Source organism: Apium graveolens, chromosome 10, assembly GCF_009905375.1.
Source record: "Apium graveolens cultivar Ventura chromosome 10, ASM990537v1, whole genome shotgun sequence".
Taxonomy (NCBI): Eukaryota; Viridiplantae; Streptophyta; class Magnoliopsida; order Apiales; family Apiaceae; genus Apium; species Apium graveolens.
Genome location: NC_133656.1, coordinates 72,495,248 through 72,521,212, shown reverse-complemented (window position 1 = coordinate 72,521,212; position 25,965 = coordinate 72,495,248). Strand labels below are relative to the sequence as shown.

At 37.1% G+C, this 25,965-nt stretch overlaps 1 long non-coding RNA gene and 2 pseudogenes across 1 annotated transcript; 2 read left to right on the top strand and 1 right to left on the bottom strand.

The window, feature by feature from the left end:
* Positions 1–16,579: 16,579 nt before the first annotated feature.
* LOC141689618 (uncharacterized) lies at positions 16,580–18,579 on the top strand. Its single transcript, XR_012562450.1, has 5 exons — positions 16,580–16,639; positions 16,725–16,905; positions 17,059–17,198; positions 18,118–18,184; positions 18,360–18,579. It is a non-coding gene; the product is annotated as an uncharacterized LOC141689618 (long non-coding RNA).
* Positions 18,115–18,194, top strand: LOC141694474 (small nucleolar RNA snoR60; annotated as a pseudogene).
* A 4,695-nt stretch (positions 18,580–23,274) lies between the features above and the next one.
* LOC141690660 (uncharacterized) lies at positions 23,275–24,411 on the bottom strand (annotated as a pseudogene).
* Between the last annotated feature and the right edge of the window lie 1,554 nt (positions 24,412–25,965).

Below are 25,965 nucleotides of genomic sequence, written 5' to 3'. Positions count from 1 at the left end.
GAGGTTTAATCACTTGTTTATGTCTAGAATTTATGATATTCTCTTAGTGACAAAATAACATGGATATGGAGAATTTAAGAAAAACATTGGATTTCATTGCAAGTTGTGGCTATGTGTCAAATGGCTAGTAGCTGGCTCATATTTATATGAGTAGTAGGGTTGAGCGAGATGGAGCGAAACGCACTCGTTCAGAAATTATAAAAAAAAAGAAAAAAATTAAAAAGAGAAAAAAAATAAAAAAATAGGTGTTATGCATAATTGGTCACGAGTGGGCTCTTTAATACTCGAGTTATTAAGTTCTACGGGACTTTGTGCCTAGTGACCTAAGGCTTTTATAGTCTGGGATCCTCTATCCTAACGCTCGCTACATGGGTATTATTGCATAAGTCTTTTGTGGACCTCACTCATTGCACGATTAAATAAGCATGTTTGTGTTTGTTATGTGTTATCAATAAAAGCATGAATCCTTGTATAACTCCGATAAAATTGAAGTATTGTAAGTCATTTTGATTTTATCATTTGTTCTATTTATAACCTTGTGATTGCCTTGATGAGTGGTGAGTTATAATTACTGATCTAGTTACAAGAGTGTATCTGTTAAGCAAATGCACACATGCACGTTTTTGGCTTGTGAGTTTATTTGTGGGATTTGATTGAACTTTGTGCAAATAATTGCATTCGTTGATATGTTGCTCATTGGTTGGTTGAGTTAATTTGAGGGGATCATTGCATTCATGCATTTTTATTTCTTGTTTTTTGAGTCTATTATGCTTGAGGACAAGCATCGATTCAAGTTTGGGGGTGTGTTAAGTGGCATTTATATCCATTTAGAATGCTTCATAAAAGGCTCGAATTGGTGTTTTGTACTCAAGTTGTTTGTGTTTTTGATGTGTTTTTGTAGTGTTTTGCATTCCAGGGCATAATCAGAAGCATGAATGGTTTTACATGATTTTTATGCTAGAAGAGTGTTAGGATGGAGCCTCGGTTGATTGCGCGGAAGAAGCCAACAGTTGCAGTCAAGAAAAGAAGAACTTTCTAGTTTTTCCAGAAGCTCAGCGCAGCCGCGCTATACTTGGGAGCGGTTGCGCCATATTCAGAGTGGCCGCGCCGGTTCCTAGGGAGGCCGCACTCCTAATTCTATTGAAAGACTGATTTTCTGGATTCCTGATTGGATGGGCTGCTATATAATGACCTTTTAAAGACATTTTTTATAACGGAGAGCAAGGAGAAGACATGAAGAAGAGCTAATAGCACAAATTCAACGAAGGAGAAGAATAACTAGATTTTACTTGTGATTCTTTGCATAAGTTGTAATCTTGGATGCTTGTTTTCTTTATTGTGGAAGCTAATACTCTTGTTAACATACTTTTGGTTATTATTCAGTTTATAAAGACTTAGTTTATATACCATGCTTTCATCGGAACCCACGATGATGGTGAGTTTGGTTATGAACTAATCGTTATTGTGGGGTTCTAACGAATTTACTTATGGATTTCGATAGTTAATTGTTTCGATACCTAAGTGTGTGGTGATTGTATGATATCCTAGTATTGGTTGTGCTTATTCGTCTAATGAGCATCACAAACTTATAAGATAGCGTGTTAATCTCTATTAAAGTGACAATGAATATAGAGGTTTAGAACTTGCCATGCTAGCATAGGTTCATGTTTTTATTATGCATGATTCGTAGGTAATTTTAACCATCTTACTTGCCCTATGTAATCACGATAGATAACTTGTTCATTAAACCTTTATGTTGTCAAATTCTATAGACATATAGGGTCTCAACATATTTGGTGTCTATTCAGCTTCCATCTCTTTTGTGGATGTCTGGTAGTAGAGTATTCGTACAACGACAATTGGCGTTTACTAGTTTCGTGTTATCTGATTAGTTGTCATCACCATTGCATGCTAAGTTTAAGAACAATGACTTTGAATGAAGTATTTAATGAAGTTAGAATCTCATGTTTGTCTCATATAAGTAATTCAACCTCATTTCTCTTAGTTAATGCTATTTAGTATAATCTCTTAGTTTAATCAAAACCCAATTTATTATTTTTCTTAGCATTGAACGATAGCCATACCCTTGTTGCATAAGTGCATAAATTGAACTTAACCTAAACTAGTCTCTGTGGGAATGAACTAGAAAGTATTCTATATTACTTGCGAACACGTATACTTTCGTGTAATTTTAGCGCGTGTTTTCATCCTAACAACTAACGAGGATGTTCATCATTAGAGGCGTAGGGACAAAGAGCCCGTCGGAGGTAGGCACCCTGAAGGCCTATGATGAGACTGGGGATCCGACAAATCATGTCAGGACTTTTTCTAATGCACTGCTGCTGCAACCCGTGAATGATGTTATTGAATGTCGCGCTTTTCCTCAAACCTTGTCAAGGATGGCTGAAAGGTGGTACATCTATTTTCCCCCGATCTCGATCAGATTCCTCAGAGATTGATGTCAGACTTTCATCAAATAGTTCATCAGAATGAAGCTGCATAAGAAAAAGCTCAGCTTCCCTCATGAGCATTGTGTAAGTAGCAAAGGAATCTCGTAGGGACTACCTGAACCGTTTCACAAAGGAGGCCTTGAAGGTTTCGGATCTCGATGATAAGTTGGCCAATCAACCATGATTGCTTTACAATAAGGGACCAAGGATGAGTTCTTTAAAATATCTCAAAAGTAGAGCATGAAAGTATATCCAAGTTGAGGAAAGTATGAAGAAGCCGATGATAAAGAATGAACCCACTGGTGGCAAGAAGCATAAAACAGACTAGGAGTGTAACGCAAATGACAAGTATCTTCATGTTAACAAAGATTCCGATTCATCACTAAAGAAGGGAGGACCCGGGAAAAAGTTCATTGAATATGCTAACCTAAATGCTCCTAAGAATCAGATCTTGATGAAAATTGAAAGGGATAGAGATGTTCGTTGGCCAAAGCCTTTGAAAGCTGACCCTGCCAAGTTCGATAAAAGCATGTATTGTCGATTTCATAAGGATATTGGCCATGACACTGGTGAGTGCCGAAAATTGAAAGACGAGATTGAGTTTTTTATTCAAAAAGGAAGGTCGCGCTAGTACACTGGGGATGGTGATAGAGGAAAAAGGAACAACAATAAGAGAAAAAATAATAAATATAAAAGAAGAGATCAAGATGATCAAGGTCGAAACCCTCAACCCCGAGGCCCAGTGATTAATATGATCTTTGGAGGGCCAAATGCAGATGGCTCTTCTAAGAACTCAAGGAAGGCTTATGTTTGAAAGGTCATGCACATAGTTGGAGATGCCCCGAAAAGGGCCAAGACTAGAGTATCAATGACATTCGATGACTTTGATTTGGAAGGGGTTAAGTTTCCTCATGATGATGCTCTAGTCATAACACCTATTATAGGGAATAGCCCTGTAAATAGAGTCCTTGTAGACAATGGAGCATCATTTGACATTTTGCTTTATGATACCTTTATAAGGATGGGATACAACGATATTTAATTAACCCCGAATGATATGCCGGTCTATGGGTTCGCTGGAGTCGAATGTCCTGTTAAAGGGATAATTAAACTACCTTTGATAATGGGTTAAGAGCCATGGCAAGCTACAAAAATATTGAATTTTGTAGTGGTTAAGGCTGGGTCAATGTATAATGCAATCATGGGGAAGACGGGCATACATGCCTTCATGGAAGTAGGAGAAGAAATGAGAGACCATAAGATGGCAAGAAGCTGTTATGTAGCCTCGCTAAGGGCACATGGAGCCGGGGGCAGGTTCGGCCCATTGAAGATATGGATATCCGCGAGAATGATAAGAAACAGGGGAAATTGACAGAGGAATTAATCCTGATTCCTTTGACTTCTGAAGATCCTGAGAAGATAACTTTCATTGGAGCATCGTTGTAGGAGCCCCTTAAAGGGAAATTAATAAAGTTCTTCCAAGAAAGTAGTGATGTGTTTGCATGGTCAACGGTAGATATTCCTAGTATTGATCCTGAGTTGATCACCCACAAGTTGAATGTTGATTCTAATCCAAAGGCTGTGAAGCAAAAGAAAAGGAGCTTTTCCCATGAAAGGGAAGCCATCAAACATGAAGTTGAGAAGCTTTTAGCACTACGCCATAAGTGGGCTACTGTAATGTAAGTGTTACAAGGAGCGTTACATTAGTTAAGAAATTTTTGTCTTATTGTAACACCTCTCAATTGGTGTTACAATAGCTATTAAGCTAGTGTTGCATAGTAATTCCGGTGTTGCTCAACATGTAACACCATCACATGGTGTTACATTAGTTATTTTTTATAATTTTTTTTAAAAATTAAGTAAAAATAATATCATAAATTAGTATAAAATTAATATCAGAAATTAGTATAAAAATGATATTCTATGGTTTATTTATAAAAAGGAAATGTAATATATAATTAAATTTAATTTATAAAAACAAATTATACATAAATACAGTAGTTACTTTATTTTTTTAATTTAATAAATAATATTTTAATAATTAATAAAATAGATATAATATATTTTTTGTTATGGATAAAAAACTAAGATTATTGTTTGCTATATTTATTGCTAAGGTTCGGGAGCTCAAGGCCTTTAATGGCTGCTCTCCTGTTTCGTAGCTTAACTCTGCCTTTACGAGATGCCTACGTATCTCTGTGAATTAGAGAATCAAGCCAAAAAACGTAGTTCTGATTGGTGGGGGTGAGACCACTTATATAGGTGTTAGGAGTCCTTGAATTGGACTTGGTATAGGAGACTTGATAGCCAAGTCTCAGAAATAGAATGGACTTAGGAGTCCTAAATAGTAGGAAACTGATTCCTTATCCTTCTATCCCTTGGAGGCTAATCTACAAGGATTTATATCTCCATTGGGACTCATCTTAACAGCTGATTTCTCCATTATTAATTAATTACAAAATTAATTAATATCCAGGGTTTTGGGCCCTTTTCTAACTGGGTTCCGTTATTGGACCGTATCAGGTCTAATTATTTTTAACACTAATTCTATTCCTGGGTTATTTTTGGGCCCCTATCAAGGGTCCTGAGCCTCTTATCATGGGCTTAACAACCAGCCCAGTTTTATTATAATTAATGCGATATTAATTACACAATCAGGGTTTATTTTATTCCCTATCATTTGCCCCCCCAACTTCTGGGAAACCGTAAAAGATTTCGCAGAAGTTAAGTCCATTCATTCCCTTACAGGGTATCGTTGTTTTGCGTAAAATGTGGAGCGACCTACACATTTACAACGATTTACTTTTATCATTCCAGGAATTTCCCCTGAATTCTGGGATTTTTCCTTAATTCTGGGATTTTTCCTTAATTTCCAGGAATTTTTCTCTTAATTTTCTGGATTTTTCCCTGAATTCTGAGATTTTTCCTTAATTTTCAGGAATTTTCCCTTAATTCTGGGATTTTTCCTTAATTTCCAGGAATTTTCCCTTAATTCTGGGATTTTTCCTTGATTTTCTGGATTTTTCCCTTAATTCTGGGATTTTTCCTTAATTTCCAGGATTTTTCCCTTAATTGTCTGGAATTTTCCCTGAATTCTGGGATTTTTCCTTATTTTCTGCAATTTTTCACAAACCTCTTTTTTTTTTAATTTTCAGCCCTTTTTTCGACCAGGATCCTAGTCGAAAATTCGACCTGGATCCTAGTCGAATTTTGGGCCAGCCACTCAATCCTGGTCGAAGGATTTCGACTAGGATCCACGACCTAGATTTCGACCAGGATCCTAGTCGAACCTTCGACCTGGATCTAGGTCAAAAATTTGTCCTTGTTTTGATTCCTGGTCGTAAGGTTTCGACTAGGATTCACGACCTGGATTTCGACCAGGATCCTAGTCGAACCTTCGACCTGGATCTAGGTCAAAAATTATGTCCTTTTCCTCGAAAAATATCGTGCTTGATTTGAGAATTCGACCTCAATCCTGGTCTTATTTGCCTGGATTTCGACCTCAATCCTGGTCTTTTTTACCCGTAATTTTTGGGTTTCTGTTCGAAAGAATTCGAATAGAATTCACGACCTCAAATTCGACCTCAATCCTGGTCTTTATTGGGCTTCTTCTTTATTCAACTTGGAATGGGCTTTGTTTAGGCCTTCTCTTTTTCCAAATCCTAATTGGATTTGGGCTTTGATTTGGGTTTGTATCCTTCCAAATCTTAATTGGACCTAGGCCTCTATTTTTCCAAATCCTAATTGGATTTGGGCCTTTTATCGGGCCTCTTCCTATTTATAATTGGACTTTAATATATTTAAATACCTCCTTTAGAATTCTCTAGAATTCTTGGGAATATTCTTGAATTTTTCTTCCCTGTTCATTTATTTCCTTTAGAATTTCTTGGAGTATTCTGGAACGTTCCACTTCGGGGCTTTCTTCTTTGGGCTTTTAAACTTACTGGGCTTTTTGTCCCTTAAGACTATCGATTTGTGTTTAGCCTCAGCCAGGCTTTTCTGACCGTTTTCTAGTAAACGTTCTATTCTTCATGAAACTTATTTTCGTGGATGTCCTAGTCTTCACGAAATTTGTTCTCATGGACTCTTTAGCCTTCGCAGAACTTGTTCTCATGGACTCTTTAGTCTTCATGAAACTTGTTCTCGTCGGGCGCCTGATTTTTCAAGAATTCTCAAGGAATTTCATAGGAGTTCCACCAGAAAACCTTTAGGAGGGTCTGGATCAACCCTACATGGGTTCCCATCGGCTATGAGGCCTTCATGTGGCCTGGTCGGCCAGTTCTGCTCTTTTTGGATGTTTGGCCCTTTTTCTAGTGAGCATTATGTACTTGTTCTCGTGAACGTTCTACTCTTCACGAGACTTATTTTCCTCTGTGAAGGTTCTAGTCAGCCTAATCCTTCCTTGTGGAGGACTAGGCGTCACTGACTCTTGGTAGCCATAGAGACCAAGGCCCTGGTCGGCCGTAACCTTAATGTCTAGAGCTTCTTGGCCCTTCGGGATCCTATTTCATGGAAGTTCTTGAACTTCAATATTCTCAATATCAATTCGTGGATTTGACTTCTCTCTTTTTTATTCGAGGGAGTGCCTTGCCGGGTGGGGACCTCATCCAAGGACCCTTTAGACGGTCAAAGGTCTTCGTGGATGGCTACTCGGCCTCCTCTGGTTGGTCAAAGGGAAACATTTTTGCTTTCTTGGACAACATGTCTTGATGGACCTCGAACATAAACTATCATGTTCATGTTCTTGATGGGTCCTCATAATTCAAAGGAACCTTGTTAAAGTTAGCCTAACCCCTCTTATTTTTCCATTGGTTAAGTTTGTTCCAATTAGGCAAACAGCTTCCTGAGGCGGGGATGTGCGGGGCTCATGCCTTATATTTGGTACATCTATTCTTTTTAGAACTTTCAGTACTTCGAAAATTAAAGGAGGAGCCTGGCTGGCTTAAGGCATCCCTGGGAGGCTGGTCTGCCGGAGCCCTTTCTAAGGGATCTCCAGTTGGTCAAAGGCTTTCTCTTGAGGCTGATCAGCCTTCTTTGGTAGGCTGGAGTTTGTAATGTGGACTCCAATTGACCATATACATTTCGTGAATTTAGCTTTCTAATATCTTTTTCTTATTAGGCCAACGCTTACTTCGCAGCTTCTTTCACTAGGAGTGCAAAATGAAGGAGTGAGCACATGGCCTTGGAGGCATTGATGAAGAAACTTGAGAGAAAGTTTCGGGACTGGGATTCTAGAGCTCTCTTAGCGTTTATCGATGGTCGAAAGACTTATTCAAGATGATGGACACCCATGATGATGCGTTAATATGTTCATTTGGCTCTGTTCATAGCTCTTACCCGGATATGGTAAGTTTACGGGGCTTTCCTAGCCTTTGGGTTGTTTCTGAGGTTGCCATTATTGGCCAATCATCTGATTTTGGACTATAGATTGTCCTTCAGTGTTTAGGCCTTGCATGGCTTTGTTTGCCGTGTGTGGCTTTTATCTATTTGCGGTCCTTCATGGACTTGAACATCTTCAGTATATAACCTAATTGTTCATCATGACTTGATTTCTGATCCTTCAGGATCTCCTGCATTTGTAGTTTGATTTCATATTCGTCTTTTATTTTCGGTACTTTGGTCCTTCGGGAATTTTATTCATTGGATGCTCGTACACTGGTCGACCTTATTCCTCCATTTAACACTAAGTACCAGGAACATGTCTTTCATGTCCTGAACATATTAAACCTTTAGCTTCGAAACGCGCCAGGTATGAGGCACTTTGTCACTGCTCAGGGTTTCTACTTGTAGGATCCTCGTCCTCATGTTTTCTTGACCTTATACGGTCTTTCCCAGTTAGGGATTAGCATTTCTTTCTCTTCAACTCCTGAAGCCTCAATCTTTCTTAAGATCAAGCCTCCTTGGTAAAAGAACCTTTCTTTAACCCTTTTATTAAAATAGAGGGAGGCTCTTCGTTGATGCTCTGCATTATCAAATTGTTTCCCATTATCCGTGACAAGGATGCGTGGGATTCCATATCGGCACATGATATTTTTCCACAAGAATTGCGCAACCTGTTCAGTTGTGATTTTGGCCAAAGGCTTGGTTTCAATCCACTTAGTAAAATGATCAATGGCTATAATCAGGAACTTCCTTTGTGCCATGACCATGGGGAAAGGTCCAAGTATATCCATTCCCCACATAGCAGAGGGGATGGGTGAGTTGATGGAGGTCAGCATCTCGGGGGGTTGTCTAACGACAGGTGCATGCTTCTGACAACGGTCACACTTTTTCACATATTCTTTGGCATCAGCCATCATTTCTGGGCAATAGAAGCCTAAACAGGTTATCTTATGAGCTAAGGCCCTGCCCCCCAAGTGTTGCCCACATATGCCTTCATGTACTTCTTCCAGAGCCAAGCGAGCCTCATCGGGCTTGAGACACATTAAGTAGGGAACCACGAAAGATCTTTTGTACAAAATTCCATCTATCAAAAAGTATCTTAGTGCTCGAACGACCAATTTTCGTGCTTTAGTAGCATCGTTTGGTAACCAACCGGTTTGAATATGATCCTTAATGGGATCAATCCATGATATCCCCAGGCCTATTGGAGTCACAAGCTTAACATCAATGCTCCGTGTTTTCAAAACGCGATAGTATACACTTCCAGAACTTTCTTCCATCTCAGATGAAGCAAACTTTGATAATGTATCTGCCTTAGCATTTTCCTCCCTTGGAATGTGCTCAACATGGCATTCATCGAATTGGGTCATCACGACCCTTACTAGGCGGACATACTTAGCCATCGTATTATCCCTTGCCTCAAACTCTCCCTTTACCTGAGATATGACCAACTTCGAGTCTCCACAAACTTTTAAGTTCTTGACTCTAAGTGTCCTTGCTAAGCCAAGACCAGCTATCAGAGCTTCATATTCTGCCTCATTGTTTGTGGTTGGGAAGTCTAACTTCATGGCATACTCAATTAAAAACCCACCAGGGCTTTGTAAAACCAAACCTGCTCCACTTGAATTCGTTTTTGATGCTCCATCAAAATAGTGAACCCAAAATTCTTTCCCCTTATCATCCTTCTCTTTGTCGCCATTATCAACTTCCTTGTCTTGAGGTATGGTAGGTATGGTATCTTCCTGCCCCTTGACTTCTTGGTTGGCTATGGTACATTCCACCACGAAGTCAGCTAATGCCTGGGCTTTTATTGCCGTCCATGGCTTGTACTTAATGTCGAACTCTCCCATCTCTATTGCCCACTTGATCAACCTCCCACTAGCCTTGGGACTATGAATGATATTTCTCAAGGGCTGATTTGTGAGCACCTCAATTTGATGAGCCTGAAAGTAAGGACGTAACTTTCTTGAAAATATCACCAAGGCTAGAGCAAATTTCTCAATAGTTGAATAATTCAACTCAGCACCATGCAGAATTTTGCTGATATAGTATATGGGTTTCTGGATTTTCAGTTCCTCCTTAACCAATACAGCGCTCAAGGCACTCTCTGAAACGGCTAAGTACAAGTATAAAACTACATTCAAAGCTGGCTTGGCCAACAACGGGGCCTGGGCCATATATTTCTTCAATTCCTCGAATGCCTTCTGGTATTCCTCACTCCATACAAAGTCTTTAATGTTCTTTAGTGACTTGAAGAACGACAAGCACTTGTCTCCTGACTTGGAGATGAATCGTCCCAGTACAGCAACCCTTCCTGTGAGCTTCTGAACATCCTTGACAGTTTTCGGTGGTTCCATGTCCAGGATAGCCTTTATTTTATCGGGGTTGGCCTCGATCCCTCTCTTGGAGACCATCAATCCCAAAAATTTTCCAGATCCCACTCCAAAAGCACACTTTGTAGGATTTAACATCATCTTGTGGTACCTCAGGACCTCAAAAGCTTCCCTCAAATGGGTTATATGATCATTCTTTACTAGACTCTTGACTAACATGTCATCAACATAGACTTCCATAGTCTTGCCAATAAGATCCTTAAAAATTTTATTTACTAACCTTTGATAGGTGGCTCCTGCATTCTTAAGACCAAATGCCATAACAAAATAACAGTAAACACCAAAGTCATTGATGAATGATACCTTTGCGATGTCGCCCTTGTGCATCTTAATCTGATTGTATCCACTAAATCCATCCATGAAGCTCAGCATCTCATGCCCAACAGTGGCATCAATCAAAGTATCAATCCTTGGCAAAGGAAAACAGTCCTTAGGGCATGCATCATTCAGATCAGTGAAGTCTATACACATCCTCCACTTTCCATTAGCCTTCTTCACCATTACAGGGTTTGCTAACCACTCTGGAAATTGAATCTCCTCAATGAAACCAGCCTCCAAGAGCTTCTCCACTTCCTGTTTTATAGCTTCTTGCCTTTCTGGAGCAAAACTTCTTTTCTTTTGTTTCACTGTCTTCCCATTTGGGTCTATATTCAGCTTGTGAGTAATCAGTTCCGGGTCTATGCCTGGCATATCGGCTGCTGACTATGCAAAAACGTCACTATTTTCTTGCAAAAATTTCACCAACTTCCCTCTAAGAGGCTCCTCGAGCGTTGCTCCAATAAAAGTTACCTTCCCAGGATCTTCGGGGGCTAAAAGAATTGAAACCAAGTCCTCTACTGGCTTTCCTCTTTTTTTCATCATTCTCTCGAATATCTAGATCTTCAATAGGCAAAACCTGCCCCCCGACTCCATCTGCCCTCAGTGAGGCCACAAAATAACTTCTAGCCATTTTTTGATCTCCTCTCTCTTCTCCAATCCTATTTCGGGTGGGAAACTTCATAACTGAATGATAGGAGGAAGGGACTGCCTTGAAGGCATGTATCCCTGTTCTCCCCATGATAGCATTATAAGTTGAACTAACCTTTACCACCACGAAGTCCAACATCTGTGTTGCTTGCCTTGGTTCCTGACCTATGGTGGTTGGCAACTTGATTGTCCCTTCCACGGGGCACTCCACTCCCGCAAATCCATATATCGGCATATCTGTCGGGGTTAGTTGAGAATCATTATAACCCATCCTTAAAAAGGTGTCATGGAGTAAGATATCTACTGATACACCATTATCCACAAGGACCCTCTTGACAGGGCTATTTCCTATTATCGGTGTTATGACCAACGGGTCGTCATGAGGAAATTTCACACCCTCTAGGTCAGAATCATCAAAAGCCAATGTTACTTCTGTCCTGGCCCTCTTCGGGGCTTCTCCAACAATATGCATAACCTCTCTAGTATATGCTTTTCTGGAGTTTCTGGATAATCCAGCAGCAGTTGGTCCTCCAAAGATTGTGTTTATCACAGGCCCTCGAGGTCGCGGCCCTCCGAAAATTACGTTTATAACCGGTCCTCTAGGCTGTGGATTCCGCCCTTGATCGTCTTGGTCCCTCTTACGATCTTCAAAGTTCTTTCTTCTATTGTTATTCCTATCCCCTCCTTCTCCGGTGTATTTATTCAATCTTCCTTTTCGAATGAGGAACTCAATTTCATCTTTCAGCTGCCTACACTCATCGGTGTCATGACCAACATCTTTGTGAAATCTGCAATACTTGCTCTTATCTAGCTTGGCAGGATCAGCCTTCAAGGGCTTAGGCCAACGAATGTCTCGATCTTTTTCGATTTCCATCAGGATCTGGCTCCTAGGAGCATTCAGCTTAGCATATTCAGTGAACTTTTGCCCAGGTCCTCCCTTCTTGGGGTTTGAATCAGGGTTTTGCTCGGTTTTAGGATACTTGTCCTTAGCGATATACTCCAGATCAGTTTTTTGCTTCTTGCCTCCAGTGGGCTCATTACTCACTACGGTCTTCCTCATACTCTCTTCCACCTTGATATACTTCCCTTCCCTATCCTGGAGCTGCAACATGCTTTCAGGGGGACGTTTGGCCAAGGACATCTTAAAAAACTCATCCCTAGTTCCTTGTTGTAGTGCTATCATGGCTACCTTATCATCAAGGTCTGGGACTTTTAAAGCCTCCTTTGTGAAACGATTCAGGTAGTCTCTCAAGGATTCCTTTGTTCCCGGCACAATGCTCATAAGAGATGCTGAACTTTTCTCATGTACTCTCCCGCTGATAAATTGCTTAATAAAAGCCTGACTTAATTTTCTGAATGACCCAATAGAGTTTGGAGGCAAACGACTATACCACCTTTGAGCCATACCCGACAGGGTTTGAGGAAAGACCCGACACTTAATAGCATCATTCACGGGCTGCAACAGCAGTGCATTAGAGAATGTTCTAACATGATTAGCGGGATCTCCCATGCCGTCATAAGCTTTTATAGTTGGCTACCATCAGGCATCGGCTCTTTGCCAGCACGTCTCCTTCTTGGGGCTACTTCATTATCCGAAGATTCGGAATCTCTCTTAGTGTAAGGACCAGAAAATTCCTGGTCCTCGGGAATAGGAGCCAAACCTCGTATATAGGGGGCGATCGTCCTCGTGCATCACTCCGTCCAACATGTCCACTTCCTCCAACCTCGGGGTAAAGGGGCATCCCATAAGGGGGTTAGTAGTCACAACAGTTGAATATTCGTACCCAATGGGTCGAGAATTCACAGGTGCATGTAGTTGTTGAACTTGGGGATTCGTACCTTGAATAGCCGAGGGAATCGTCCATTGTGGCTGAGGTTCAATTACCCCTATCTGTGCTTCTCCTCGTGTGGCTGCATAAGTTGAATGAGGAGGTACCTCTACGGTTGACGAAATCACTTGGGTTGTCCCCGCTGGTGTTCCTCCTTCAAGGGCTCTAACTGTTCTCCGTGTTCTCGCCATGGTTGTTGTTGTGCTTTCCCACAGACGGCGCCAAATGTTATGGATAAAAAACTAAGATTATTATTTGCTATATTTATTGCTAAGGTTCGGGAGCTCAAGGCCTTTAATGGTTGCTCTCGTGTTTCGTAGCTTAACTCTGCCTTTACGAGATGCCTATGTATCTCTGTGAATTAGAGAATCAAGCCAAAAAACGTAGTTCTGATTGGTGGGGGTGAGACCCCTTATATAGGTGTTAGGAGTCCTTGAATTGGACTTGGTATAGGAGACTTGGTAGCCAAGTCTCAGAATTAGAATGGACTTAGGAGTCCTAAATAGTAGGAAACTGATTCCTTATCCTTCTATCCCTTGGAGGCTAATCTACAAGGATTTATATCCCCATTGGGACTCATCTTAACAGCTGATTTCTCCATTATTAATTAATTATGAAATTAATTAATATCCAGGGTTTTGGGCCCTTTTCTAATTGGGCTTCGTTATTGGACCGTATCAGGTCTAATTAATTTTAACACTAATTATATTCCTGGGCTATTTTTGGGCCCCTATCAAGGGTCCTGGGCCTCTTATCATGGGCTTAACAACCATCCCAGTTTTATTACAATTAATTCGATATTAATTACGCAATCAGGGTTTATTTTATTCCCTATCATTTTTATAATATGTAAATTGAATATATTATTATAAAAGCAGAGTCAAAATTATTTTTTGATTTACTTTTTTACTCTAACATATTATATATAATAAAGTACAAATTTTAAATTTATTATATATAAATATTTATGATCGTATTTTTTTTAAATTAAATAAATAATAATTTTAATAGTTAATCCTAAAAGGGTGAAAAACCAAAATATTCACCATTTGGGGGGTAAATGCCCAAAATACAGTTTGGCGGGATGCGTTAACCAAAATACCCGTTGATTACGCATCTGGGGAATGCATATATAGTTTTTTAAAATTTTGTGAAGAACACGCATGTGAGACATGCGTGTTTCTTTTTTGTTTTCACTTGAATACGCATCTTTAGAATGCGTATTCTTTGAAAATCAAAAAGGGAATACGCATGTGCCACATGCGTGTTCTTCACAAAATTTTAAAAACTTGTATACGCATTCCCCAGATGCGTAATCAGCGGGTATTTTGGGCGGAACGTACCGTCAATCAGCATTTTGGGTAGTTGGAGCTGAAAAATGGTGTATTTTGGGCATTTTTTCATCCTAAAAACAAAATAAGAAATTAAAATATATACTGAAATAAGAAAATTTCAGGCGGTAATTTTCCCCCCAAAATGAAAACCCAATTGATAAACCTTGTTCCTTACAAGCTCTTCAGTTCTCTCGATGTCTCTCTCAATCACTAACTCTCTCTCCCAAACAAGATTAAAGCACAAATAGAAGACAAGTCCAAGGATAGTCTCCCAAGTTCTCTTTCTGACTATGACTCAATCGACATGTCTGTGGCTCGAATATTTGGGCGGTATTCCCCCCCCCAAGTGAAAACTTCTTCGACAAATCTCTCACAATCTCAGACTTTCAGCCTCCTCTCCCGGTTCACTTGTTCCCTGAAGGTACTCTCTCTCTCTTGTATTGACTACAACATTGATTACAAACTCTTCTTCTTCTTTCTGGTTAGATTTCTCAATTTTAGTTTTTTGTTTGATTTGGAGATAATATTTAGGGTTTTGAACTTCTTAGCATTTTCTTCTCTCTGCTTCGATTAGTAATTAATTTGTGTTTTACTAATTAAGATATTTGAGTTGGATGTTTTAGTAATTAGGGTACGAATTATGTATTTTAACGATTAGGTGTCTCGATTACCGGATTCAGCTACCAAATTAGGTATATACCATTTTAAGTATGAATAAACTAATAGTACGAACTTTGTTTAATCAAGTTTTGTAATAACTATAACAAGTATTGAAGTAATATTTTCCTTCTCTCTTTTTTTGCCACAAAAGTAATGGTTTCTATTACAAGGGAATATTACAGGAATACACCGAGAAAATTATATTGTTGAATCAAGTTAAGTTGAAGGCCTGGTCAAGGTCATTGAACTTGCAAGAAAACTGTTTTTTAGATCAATATGGTGAGAATTCAAACGTGGTTACAAGATTTAACTACTACCCTCCCTGTCCAAGACCCGATCTTTCACTCGGAGTCTACTGGATGTTTATTATTACTTGCATTTCACTATAGTAGCTATTGTAGTGTCTGGAACTAACAATTTGGATATACCAACCAAGTAGTGAACTACTGGATTCATGGTTTGTAATATTTTGGTTGCGAAATGCAAACTATTAAACTAGTCTATATTTATTTTATATCAACCCAACCCGACCCGACCAGAGGTATAGTTAGTAGGGTTCTGCTGTCTGGATTCTAGCAGGTTTATAGAACTAGCAGAAAATCTAATTTGAGAGACAAGCCCGAGATTATACAAGATCAAGAATTGTGTTGGTATTTTGTTTGAGAACTATCAACAGGGAAAGAGAGGTAGTGAAGCAGTTAAAATGGAACATTCCGTGTATTCAAGTAAGGGAAAAAGATTTTGCATAAGGGGGGGATGTGATGAATATGTGACGGGCTATCATAAGCTCATACCTTGCTGCTGAGAACTTGAATGTTTTAAAAACATATAATAATTTTGTATATCAAAAAACAGTACTCCTGTCATGCTCTGGGGCAGTCCCAGTTCTTTAGAACCCCCGGGCTCAAATTTTAAGCCTGAAGTAGATATTAGCTATTGAAAATTTATGTATTGTGATAACTTAAAAAATCCTTAGAAAGGGATATAAAAATTGAGTATTAAAGACTAAATAACTATATTTATATTCAGAGCTCTTAATATTTTTCAAAAGAACATAAAATATAATGATCCAATAGTATTTGATTTAAAATTAATATTAAAAATAATATTAGATTCTAAATACAATATTAAATGATAAAAAAATAATAGGAAACTATTTTATCAACTGTATTCCCTGCAATTATTTATATATTAAGTGTATACGTGTTGATGAAGATTATATTTACAAGGTGGGCAAAAACACATGACTGAATCTAACTTTACTCACCTATTAACAGTGTATTTAGACAAAATTGAGAATGTCACCTGGGCTAACTGAGTCATGCTAATAAAAACAAATTGTACCTTTATGTGTTGATTGTTTTCAAGTTCACACTAATCAAGTTTGCAACTAAGTCATGCTAATTATATACCTTGTAGGTTAGTGCAATTGGGCATACTACAATGTAAGCTACAATACAAAGATATGTACCAGGATTGGTGGGTCATAATTGTTTATAAAGTTCCGGTATGATTGTGTGGATTCAATAGAGCATATCATATTGTAACTATTTTTGTGTATTGGCAGATTTCATCCACATATGGAGCACAGAGGTTGGATATCTTGAGGCATGTTGAGATTCAAGGTTTAATTCTACTGTTGAATAATATGCATGTGATTGACACATCCTTGTGAATATGGATAATTGTCTAGTTCATCTACTGTGACAGGTACCTATTCACACTCTTGAGGATAAGGTGATAGCCCTATACTTCTATAAATAGGGGTTTTCTGATGACAAAGTTACAGAAGAACAGAGTTGCCGAGTTAATTACTGAAGAAGCAAAAAAATTGAGGTTGGAAATACTATAGGAGCCAAACAGTGTGTTTGGTGGAAAATTTGGATTTGAGGTGAGTTCTTCTGTTCTGGTTTATGTATTTATTATATCAGACTATCAGTTATTTTTTTATATGAAAACTTGTAATATTTTCTATTATCAGTTGCATGGCTTTTTTTCCTTTGTCTGATTGTGTTGATTTATGTGTTTCCCCTTTGTTGATCAGGAATTGAATCGGTCTCAAAGTTAGGAGATTCAATATACTTTGAACAACAGGGACAAGTTCCAGAAATTTATGTTATCCAGTACATATCGAGCTCAGTTAACTGGGAATCTGGGAATGTTTTAGTAGTGCAGAAAGTAAAGGTATGTAAAAGAAGATGACAGTCTTTTCCATTTAGAGAAACCTTTCCTGGTTTCTTCTCTGTCTTTTGTTCTTGTCATTTTTTCATTTGATTTGCACAAGGCAACTAAATGTGAATTTTACCATATCCTCGTATACAAAATAAAGTCCCAGGAAAGAAAAGCCGGACCATTTTAAGAATATGCCTGTTACTTAACTGGGAAGGAGATAAAATAAGTAAATTGTGTATTATGATATTTTGCTACATTCACAAATAAGTCTAAGTCATAGAATGTATCATCGCTGCAGTGTACTTATTCATATACTGTGGAATAGAATGTATGATCTCGTTGGCCGTGTAAGTAGTCCTTTCAATAATAGTTACTGTTTTGTTCTCTTTATAGAATAGAATTTACAGATTAATACTTAACTTTTATGTCCTACTCTTTTGTAGTCTGGAGTAGTGTATGCTCTTGAGTTTTCTAATAGGAGTGGTAGGGATTTGGTTAATATGGCAAAGAAACGTACTAATGTTATACCTATTATTGAGGATGCTAGACATCCAGCCAAGTATCATATGCTTGTTGGAATGGTATATGTTATATTTTCAGATGTTGCTCAGCCTGATCAGGTATACTTCTTCTGGATGTGATTAGATTCTTGTTCCTTTGTTTAGTTTGATGACTCGGTTTAGTGTATTAATTAAATCATTTTGGTATAGCATGTCAATCACCAGCTTTACCAATTTATTAGATTATATCCTATGCTACTTTGTTAAACTTTCTTAGGTGTTTCAGATATTTTTTGTGAATTAAAAACTACAAGATTTTGAGTAGATGGTTAGTTGTAGTTTTGATTTTGAGCTTAAATCTGGCTCAACAATTTGATATTTAAATAGTATTTTTGTTTATTTATTTAAGCTTGTACGGTTGTTTGAAATAGGAGATGATGAGCTTACTCGGATTCCCCTTCAGGATATACTGTTGGAGGAAGGACTTGCCAAGAGTAGGTAGCCTCTTCCAAATTAAATAAGTTTTGTGTGTGATTCTTACTTGTTTTTCTTTTAGTATATTTTAATATAATTCGCATAGCAAGCATCTATTGCAAAATTCGCATTTCCCCTGTCTAAGTCTAAAATGCATTTTGTATTAATTCTTATGCAATTTGGTGTGACTTGTGTACAGGAGCAAGGAATGGTGAATGAGGGAGAACAAGTAGCTCTATGCTGGTTATTTTGTATTCAGATCAGGAAGTGTAGAAGGGCAAAAAGTGCTTCCCTGCCTGGTTATTTTGTATAATTTCATATTAAAGGATAGTCGACGAGCAGTTTTTTCTTATCCAAGGATAGATTGGATTTTATGTTGTAGTTATCGCAGTTAGAGATGAGACTCTTATATAGTGGTATGGTTTGGAGATTGAGACTGTTACTTAATAGTTTGGTTCGAAAAATTGAGACTCATGTATGCAAATTTAATATTTTATTAATTATATATGGGATCGTTACATTTGACTATTCTAGTGTAATATATGTTTACATATAGTGTTATATTACATATGGTAGTGTTGCTTAATTACAAAAAATTGGTGTTACAATAGATAAAACAGACTGTTACAATAGGTTGTGGGACCCAACCTTGTGGGTCCCACTTATGCAATTTTGATCAAGCTATTGTATCACTCATTTTGCGTTACATTTGGGTCTGTTAGTGTTACAGTAGGCGCCTATTGTAACGTTTTCCTCTCTGTTACAATAGATCAGTGCGGTGTTACATTAGGGTGTCTATTATAATGCTCGTATATGTAACGCCCCCTGGTGTTACAATAGACCTATTGTAACACTTTTAGGGCCTATTATAACACCATTTAGGCATTACAATAGCCCACTTATGGCATAGTGTAGAGGCTGGTTTTATCGAGGAGATACAATTCCCGAAATAGTTGGAAAATCCTGTAATGTTAAAAAAGGCTAATAGATAATGGAGGATGTGCATTAACTTCAATGATCTAAATGATGCATGCCCAAAGGATTATTTTCCTCTCCCAAACATAGACACATTGATAGATGTCACTGCAGGGGCACAAGATGCTGAGTTTAATGAATGGATTTAGTGGCTACAATCAAATAAAAATGCACAAAGATGACATCCCGAAGGTATCATTCATCACTGACTTCAGCATTTTTTGTTATCTTGTTATGGCATTTGGTCTCAAGAATGTAGGAGCAACCTTTCAAAGATTGGTGAATAAGATTTTTAAGGATCTTATTGGAAGACCATGGAGGTCTATGTAGATGATATGCCGTAAGGTCCAAAAGGTACATACAGGGAGGGTGAATGTATGTTCTTTGTTTTTCACTCTTAAATGCAACGAATATTAAAATTGTAAAATGAAATAAACAAACACAAAGATTTCTGGGTATATATGCTTTTATTCAAAATATAAATACCAAAAGGATTTGCTTACAACTCCGAATACAAATGATTCGAAGAAATAAGTATAAAAAGAACCAATACAATATGCTATCACTCTAGGGTTCTTTTTATCGCTCTAAAGATCTATATCTCTTAACAAATGATAATCAATACACACAAAGAAGCTATAAATGATGAGTGTATCAAGATGTAAGACTTTAATGGTGTAAATCAAATTGAGCAACACTTCTCTCCGTAATTTCAATAAATAAAATCGAACTCTTCTCCGAGAATAAAATTCTGCAGAGTTTCGCTTATAAAAATGCTTGAGAAGTTATTTTTCCAATATGCTTCTTGAGTGATTATATAGCTGGTAGGTTGAGTAGAGAGAGAAAGAGGACACGTGGCTTCTTTGTATCCAAGTATTTTGAATTGAACAGCTTGCAAATAAGCCAACTTGCTTCCCTGGGAATATTTTCTTTGTTACTTGCGTACAGAAGGTATTTTTGCCTTGAATTAATTTGCAATTCTTTGTGACTGACGACTAGAGAGGAAGGGGAACATTTCCTTAGCAATTTTACTAACTTGCGAGTAAAATACCTTCTTGAAAAACTAAGTGGCGACTAGAAGAAATAAAGAAGTCTTTGTTACTTAGTTTATTCTCTAAGTTGCGATCCATTCACTAAGAGCATCTCCAACCGGTCTTCCCCTTAGCTAAGAAGTACCAGCTGTCACTCTACAGTATCACTTATGGCCAATATCTCTAATTTTTTCTTCTTCAACCGCCTAAACCCCTTAGCATAAATTATAGCCATTCTGATATGCTTGGCTATATTTGTTGAAGGACTCCAGATTTGTAGGCAATTATCCACATCATCTCGCGCTGCTTTTTTTTCCTCCCGCTGTTTACTTTCTTCTCCCGCCACATAATTTGCAAGCACATGTATGTATTTTCAATCTCTCATTTTTGTTTAATTTGTATCAAATTCGGAATTCATTTATGACTCGGTATGTGCTATGATTTGTTGAAACCTCCTATAGTCGAATTTATCAAGGTGTTTTTTTATATGAAACTAAAGTAAAAGGTAGCACAACAGCTGTTTGATTAATTGTCAGAAAGAATTTCAATAGAATTTACTTCCTGTATAAATTGGGCACTATATATTTGTACTATCTTTGGCAAGGGTGATAGTTTAAGTTTGGAACTTGTAATTTTATTAGACGTAATTTGTTGCAGGCTATCTCGATAAATTAGAAATGGAACACACTTTTGTTTCCTTACTAAATGATGGTTCATACAATGAAGCTGGAGAGTTTTCTTACTCTCCACCACCCCCTTATCACAAGAAAATAGTCAACAAGCACCTAGCAAATCAAAACGGGGAAGATCAAAGAATTTTTTAATTGAGGGAGATATGTTACTCTTGTCCGCTTGGTTAAACATAAGCATGGATCCTGTTCAAAGAAATAACCAGACACAGGCGACTTACTGGACTAGGATTTGGAAATATTTTCATGACAATAAAACATTTGAAAGTGATCGGACGCATACCTCGTTGTGTAACCGCTGGTCCACAATCAACACCTCTGTAAGCAAGTTTATTGGTTATTACAATAAAATTAGTTCAAGGAATCAAAGCGGTGTTACTGAGCAAAATAAGGTACATACTTACCACTCTTATTTAGGGCGAGTATAGAAAATTTAATTAAGTCATTAATACATGTTTACTTGCTGATTAAAATCTACCTTATACAATCACATGTTTGATCTGTGCTTAAGTGAACCTTTGTTTTACAGAATAGGCCCTTTATTCCAAAGTAAATCACACTTTAGCATATAGCATGACCAATAAACTGTTTTCTTATGTAACTGAGTGCTCAGATATGTAACGCTTAACATCATATTTTAGCATTCCCATCTGTAAAATCAAAATGGACCCTCTTCACCAGTAACACAGTAACTATATTGATTATCCACTTATCTATCTAGAAGATGATGTGTACTGGTTTACTGTTGTTGTTAGTGAACTTGAAGTTGTAAATTTATATATAAACAATGAATGAAAATATGTACACAGTCTTATATTAATGCTTTGTAGATATGATGTATAGCATTGAATGTGTGTCCTTGTATTGTTGAATGATATTAAAGTAAAAATGCAAAACAAGTAAAAGGTAAGACTTCTGAGAAGAAATATTGGCCATCGTAAATAGGCATTTCCTGTGTTAGTTGAAATCATTGGCATGAGGAATTATTTGTTGTCCATAGAAGATCGGCAAAGAGAAAAGTATAGTCTAGAAAAAAGAAAGAGAACATACAAGCAGTAAGACTTTTTTTTGCTAAGTTTTCTGATAGAATCTATGCCATGTAGAAAATAATTCTGCAACTTAGTTGGCATCTCCATTGTTGTAGATTACTAAATTTAGTCATGTACATCAATCTTCATAATAAACACTTACTAGAACTTTTTATTACCAGTTTCTTCACAAAACTAAACATAGTAAATGAACAATACTAAAAATATGGTTTATCTCACCTGATAGTTGTCTGTTAAGTGAGCCATTGCAGACATAATCACAGTCCAACAACCTTTGTAACCCTTCTGAACCTTACAGCCTTCTTATTTAGTAATGTGCAGAGTGCAGAGATTACAGAATTACAATAATACAAAATTTAGTGCAGAACTGAACCCCAAGTTCTGTGAAATCTTTAGTGCAATATTACAAATTTTCACTTAATCTTTGGCAGATTGCAGAGACAATCATGATGTACGAGGATATACAGAAGGAGAAATTTCCTTTCATGCACCATTGAAATGAGTTGCGCCATTCACCAAAATATGCAGCTACGTTGGCAAAAAAATAAGTCAAACATGAAGGAGAATCAGCCATCTTCTCCATCAGTTGATAGTCCAGAATCTGCCTATATGGAATCTGAAGAAGGAATGGAGCATCCAATAGGAAGAAAAGCTGCAAAGAAAATTAAAAAAACTGCATATGAAGCATCAGATGGAGAAAGCTTAGAAATTCTTAAATCGATGCAGAAAGATGCATTGGCTGTTGCTTCTTTAAGAACTGAATCTATTAAAATGAGTTTGCAGTTACAGAAAGAAATGATGCAAATGCAAAAGGAGGAGAAGGAAAGGCGTATGGAGATGATGCAGTTACAAAAAGAAAAATTACAACTTCACTTAGCAAATGAGGAGCGCGAAAGACAAAAGGAGGACCGTAAAAGGCAAGTTTATGAAGCCTCGATCATGGCAATGGATACTAGTAAAATGCTACCTGATCAAAGAAAATATTATGATGCCTTGAAAGCTAAAATCTTGAAAAATGTTTTGTAATTTATTTTGGCACTTACTATGCAATCGAATTTATTTTGGTACTTATTTGGTACTTGATTGTATTATGAATGTAGTTATTTGGTACTTATTTTGGTATGTTTTTGTATTTGGTAATTTTTAAAGGTAATTATGAAACTGATCAATGAACCTCAAGTAATTTGCTTCTGAAAACAGAAAATAAAATTTTAATTTAGAAAATATCTTATCAAAAGTAAATTACAAAACATATAAAAAGAAATTACATGATTAATATAATTTTAATTCATGTCACCGCCATGGATCTGCCAAAGATGTTCTATAAGATCATTTTGTAACTGAAAATGAGGGGGTACGTTTCGAATTTGTTAATGAACCTGTATGAATTCTCGTAGATTATTCGGATGATTGCGAATTCTAGTAACAACTGATATTTCGACATCCGAATCAAAGTGTTCTTCTTCAAGGGATGATTCCCTTTCATCTTCAATGATCATATTGTGCAATATTACACAAGTTGTCATAATATATTTCATTGTTTCAACATCCCAAAATCGTGAAGGACCACGAATTATTGCAAATCGAGATTATAGCACTCCAAATGCTCTCTCAACATCTTTTCTAATGGACTCTTGTGCAGCTGCAAAATATTTTCTTTTGTTACCTTGAGGTTTCAGAATAGTTTTTACAAATGTTGGCCAAGAAGGATATATGCCATTAGCAAGATAATATCCCATGTTATATTCATTCCCATTGATGGTATACTTCACTTCAGGTCCGCGGCCTTCAGCCAAATCTTCAAATAGATGAGACCGGTCTAATACATTGATGTCATTTAATGATCCTGGTAGCCCAAAAAAAGAATGCCAAATCCACAAGTCTTTTGAAGCTATGGCTTTTAATATTATAGTTGGTTCATGAACATGACCTGTATACTTACCTTGCCAAGAAGTTGGACAATATTTCCACTTCCAGTGCATATAGTCGATACTACCCAACATTCCAGGAAAACCTCATTGTTCATTCTCTGCCAATAATCTAGAGACATCTTGTTCATTTGGCCGTCTCAAGTATTATGCTCCAAATATTTCCACAATTGCTTTAACAAATCTTCTTAGACTCTCTATTGTTGTACTCTCACCAATACGTACGTAATCATCAACAACATCAGCTGTCGTTCCATATGCAAGCATCCTCAGTGCAGCTGTTATTTTCTGAAGAGATGACAGTCCACGAACTCCTACAACATCAGTTCGCTGAGTAAAATAGTAATCGTGAGTTGCAACTGCTTCCTCAATTCGAAGAAATAATGATCTACGCATTCGAAATCTTCGACGAAATTGTATTTCCGTGTACATAGGTGTATCAGAAAAATAATCATGATACAGTCTAGTATGACCTTCTTCCTTATTTTGATTAATCACACGATGATTCATAATAGAACCACCATGTTGTGGGATAGAATTCACTCTCTGACGTTGATAATGAAGGTGTACAGCAGCCATTCTCATTCATGTTCTTCTTCTTCTGCTTGCATAATATCAAGAATCATTTGTGTGGTGTTATCCATTGAAATTGAATACGGTATGTTGAAATATATTAAGTTTGTGTTTACTTCGTTTTTGCTTTATATAATTTATAGGAAGTTCAGATGAAGTGTGATAATGATATCTTAAAATTATTGTCCATTATTGTGGACCATTTACAAAGATGAATTTTGCCAATATATTTTCACATCAACTAGCCAAAAAAGTAAAGCTGCTAAATCTGAGATTTTTGAATTGAATTGTTACTTTCATTATCTTTTACTTTATAATAACTTATTACTTAAAATTTTACAAAATACATGACCATATTTTAAAATCAATTAAACACAATAAATTATTATTAATATTAAATATCTTCATATTTAATAATTTTTTTATTTAATTTTCTAATATCATTTAACCACAATATAAAGTGAATTAGCATTAATAGTATTTTATTAAATTATAATTTTATTGAAAATTTATTGTTTAAAATTAAAATATATTATTTCGAAAAATAGCCAACCATTATAGCTAACCCCATTGGAACACAGTGTCTTACAGCTTCAGCAAATTTTAGCCAACCATTACTTTATATTATTATAGCCAACCATTATAGCCAATCCCATTGGAGATGCTCTAGGTAAGGATTACTTGCGCGTGGAACTACTCCTAGGATATGAATTGAACTTGTTACTTGCACCCCATCTTAACTTGGAGAGCTAAGTTACGAATGAAACCTTCCTTGTAACCCTTGGAATGCTTAAAATTGAAACATGTGGGCCATAGCAGCACATGGGTTGTATTTTCTCTTTCCAAACCATTCTTACTTGTGACCCATGTACTAGTAATTCACCTCAGTAACCACTTATCCCTTAGAAGCATTTAAATAATCTAGGAAAACACCTTATGGGCCATGGAAGAATATGCGTATTATTTCCTTTCCAAAATATTCTAAATTGCGATGGCTACTTCAAGGAGAAGCGGGGATGTCCATTTGCCTTCAAAAATATTCATATGGCTTGTTACTTACTACTTGGTCACCAAGGGGTACAAATATGGGACCCACAGTCACATCGGTGCAAATACATTCCATTTCATTCTTACTTGCGAGTGTACTCCCTTAAATTGTTTAGAAATGAAGGAATGTGGGCCATACATCACATGGGAGTGTTTTCTCTTCCAATTTCATTTTAACATGCGACTCCAAGTAGTAGTATAACTAGGTGATATATTTTTCCTTGGAAAATAATCAACCATTGAATAATTAATCCATTTAGGGACCCAGAAGCACATGAGATGATTTTTCTTTTTCTTTCCCATTGTTACTTGCGACCAAGCTTCCTAGTATAGCTAGGAACTCCATTTGCCTTAGAAAATAATCAAACAATGTTGATTTACTTCTATCTGGCGATCAAGGTGATAAACAAGCACTTTTGAATTTCTTTTTGCTCTAATTTATTTCCAGATGCTCCTACTAAATCAAGACCGGTTCATGTACCGATATATTAAACTATATTTCCAGGATATTGC